The sequence below is a fragment of the Schistocerca piceifrons genome, chromosome 3 (assembly GCF_021461385.2).
Source record: "Schistocerca piceifrons isolate TAMUIC-IGC-003096 chromosome 3, iqSchPice1.1, whole genome shotgun sequence".
Lineage (NCBI taxonomy): Eukaryota > Metazoa > Arthropoda > Insecta > Orthoptera > Acrididae > Schistocerca > Schistocerca piceifrons.
In genome coordinates, this window is record NC_060140.1 from 397164280 (window position 1) to 397168155 (window position 3876).

The following is a 3876-nucleotide window of genomic DNA, read 5'->3' on the forward strand; positions in this document are numbered from 1 at the left end:
GTGAGATACTGAAGGTACCAAAGGATGAAAGAGGGAAAAAGACATGACACAAGAGGTACTGTATTTAAGTGACAAAAAGAGAAAATATCAGAACGCTGCAAAAGTTGTAAGCAAAAGGGAAACCACGCAGAAAGTGTGAAGTGTCTACGTTGAGTCAACTAGAGGAGAAATCCGTGGAAGTATGCTCGATTAAGTGAAAGGCAGACGCCACTAATAAAAAAATTAAGGATACCCTAGGAGAAAAGTGAAGCACTTTATGAATATTAAGAGGCAGATGGCAACTAGTACTGGGCAAAGAAGGGAAGGACGTGAGGTGGAAGGCTTATACATAAGGACTATACAAGTGGAATGAACGTGAAGATAATATTATGGATAAGTATAATGAAGCATATGAAGATAAAATAGGGTATGAAGACAGAGCACTGAAAGACCTAAATCGAAATTTGCTCCCTGGAGTAGATGTCATTCCCGCGACTATTCCACCTGATATATACCGAGGTGACAAAAGTCATAGGAAACCTCCTGTTGCCAGGCATAGTGCAGAAACTCGTCGTGGTATGGACTCAACAAGTCGTTGGAAATCCCCAGCAGAAATACTGAGCCACGCTGCCTCTACAGCCGACCGTAACGGTGAAAGTGCTTCCAGTGCATGATATGCACGAACTGATCTCTCGAATTCGTCCCATAAATGTTCGATGGGATTCATGTCGGGCGATGTGGCAGGCCAAATTATTCGCTCGAATTGTCCAGAACGTTCTTCATACCAATCACGAGCAATTATGGGTTGCTGACATCGTTATTTGGGAACACGAAATCCACGATGGCTGCAAATGGTCTCCAGGTAGCCGAACATAGTCATTTCTAGTGAACGATCGGTGCAATTGGACCAGAGGACCTAGTCCATTCCATGTAAATACAGCCCACACCATTATGGAGCCACCGTCAGCTCGCACAGTGCCTTTTTGACAACTTGGAATCATGGCTTCATTGGGTCTGCACCATAGTCGAACCCTACCATCAGCTCATACCAACTGAAGTTTAGCTGACCAGAACACGGTTTCCTAGTCGTCTCAGGCTCACACGATATGTCCACTAGCCCAGGAGAGGCGCTGCAGGCGATGTCATGTTGTTAGAAAAGGCATCCGCGTCGGTTTTCTGACGCCAAATTTCGCAGGACTGTCCTAACGGATATGTTCATCGCACGTTGCACTTTGATCTCTGCGGTTATTTCACGCAGTGTTGCTTGTATGTTAGCACTGTCATCTAGAGGCAAACGCCGTTGCTATCGGTCGTTAAGAGAAGTCCGCTAGCCGCTGCGTTGTCCGTAGTGAGAGGTAATGCCTGAGATTTGGTATTTTCAGCACACTCTTGACGCTTTGGATCTCGGAATTCTGAAGTCCCTAACGATTTCGGAAATGAAATGTCCCACTCGTCTAGCTCCAACTACCACTCCGCGTTCAGATGTGTTAATTCTTATCGTACGGCCACAATCTTTCTACATGTATAACCTGAGTGCAAATGACGACTTCGCTAATGCACTGCCCTCTTCTACCTTGTCTGCGCGATACTGCAGCCATTTGTATTTGTATGTGTGTGTGTGTATGTATCGCTGTCCCACGAATTTTGTCACCCTAGTCTATAAGATCCGCCAATGGCCTTGCCGCAGTGATAACACCGGTTCCCGTCAGATCACCGAAGTCAAGCGCTGTCGGGCTGGGCTAGCACTTGGATGGGTGACCATTCGGTCTGCCGAGCGCTGTTGACAAGCAAGGTGCACTCAGCCTTTGTGAGGCAAACTGAGGAGCTGCTTAATTGCGAAGTAGCGGCTCCGGTCTCGGAAACTGACATACGCCGGGAGAGCGGTGTGCAGATCACATGCCCCTCCATATCCGCATCCAGTGACGCCTATGGGCTGAGGATGACACGGTGGCCGGTCGGTACCGTTGGGCCTTTATGGCCTGTTCGGGAGGAGTTTAGTTTAGTTTAGTTTAGTGTATAAGATACATGTGACAGGCAAAATACCCCCGAACTTAAAAAAAAAACAAATGGTTAACTTCACTTGCTTTGAAGGCTACTGCTGAGGGGCTTGAATATTAACGGACTAAAAGTAAGTCATGATTCCAAAATACTTACACAAATTATTTACAGAAGAGTGGGACATAGGATAGCTGCTGATCTCAGGGTAGATCAGTTTGGCCTTCGTAGAAATGCGAGGAAAAACTGGCACTACAACGTATTTTAGAATATAATCCAAAGAAAGGTAAACCTACCCTTAAAGAAAGTGTAATTAAGGTCAAGTTTTTGCTCGTGTTGACAGGGACATTCTCCTTCAATTTATGAAGATAGAGGGAATAAAATACAGGCAGCTCAACTCGTGGAGAAACCAGACTGAATTTACATGTGTCAAAGAAAATCAATGGGAGGCTGAGATCCAAGGAAGACTTAGAAAGGGGATTATAGTTCTGTGAAAATAAATAAATACCTGCAGGTTTGCAATGACGTTTTAATTCTGTCAGAGAGGGTAAAGGACCTGGTTTCTCTGCCTCGTGATGGCTGGGTGTTGTGTGATGTCCTTAAGTTAGTTAGGTTTAAGTAGTTCTAAGTTCTAGGGGACTGATGATCATAGATGTTAAGTCCCATAGTGCTCAGAGCCATTTGAACCATTTTTGGTAAAGGCCCTGGAAAAGCAACTGAACGAAACGGATTGTGTCTTCAACAAGAGTAAAACAAGGGTAATGGAGGGTAGTCGCATTAAATGAGGCGATGATGAGGGACTAAGATTAGGTAACGAGATGTTAAAAGCAGTAGGCGATTTTGTTATATGGGCAACAAAATGAGTGATGATGCCTGACGTTGTGAGATTAAAAAATGCAGGCTATCCAGTAGCAAGAAATGCATTTCTGAAAATAAGAAATTTATTAACATCGAATATAAAACGTTAGGAAGTCTTTTCTCAAGATATTTGTCTCGAGTATAGCCTTCTAAGCAAATGAAACGTTGACAATAAACAATTCAAACTATTTATGTACAGGGTGGTCCATTGATAGTGACCGGGCCAAATATCTCACAAAATAAGCATCAAGCGAAAAACTGCAAAGAACGAAACTCGTGTAGCTTGAAGGGGGAAACCAGATGGCGCTATGGTTGGCCCGCTAGATGGCGCTGCCATAGGTCAAAAGGATATCAACTGCGTTTTTTAAAATAGGAACCTCCATTTTTTATTACATATTCGTGTAGTACTTAAAGAAATGTGAATGTTTTAGTTGGACCACTTTTTTCGCTTTGTGATAGATGGCGCTGTAATAGTCAGAAACGTATAAGTACGTGGTATCACGTAACATTCTGCCAGTGCGGACGGTATTTGCTTCGTGATACATTACCCGTGTTAAAATGGACCGTTTACCAATTGCGGAAAAGGTCGATGTCGTGTTGATGTATGGCTATTGTGATCAAAATGCCCAACGGGCGTGTGCTATGTATGCTGCTCGGTATCCAGGCCGACATCATCCAAGTGTACGGACCGTTCGCCGGATAGTTACGTTATTTAAGGAAACAGGAAGTGTTCAGCCACATGTGAAACGTCAACCACGACCTACAACAAATGATGATGCCAAAGTAGGTGTTTTAGCTGCTGTCGCGGCTAATCCGCACATCAGCAGCAGACAAATTGCGCGAGAATCGGGAATCTCAAAAACGTCGGTGTTGAGAATGCTACATCAAGATCGATTGCACCCGTGCCATATTTCTGTGCACCACGAATTGCATGGCGACGACTTTGAACGTCGTGTACAGTTCTGCCACTGGGCACAAGAGAAATTACGGGACGATGACAGGTTTTTTGCACGTGTTCTATTTAGCGACGAAGCGTCATTCACC

General features: G+C 44.4%; 1 pseudogene; it reads left to right on the plus strand.

Moving 5' to 3' along the window:
- The first annotated feature begins 1647 nt into the window (after positions 1-1647).
- Positions 1648-1765, plus strand: LOC124790794 (annotated as a pseudogene).
- Positions 1766-3876: the final 2111 nt, after the last annotated feature.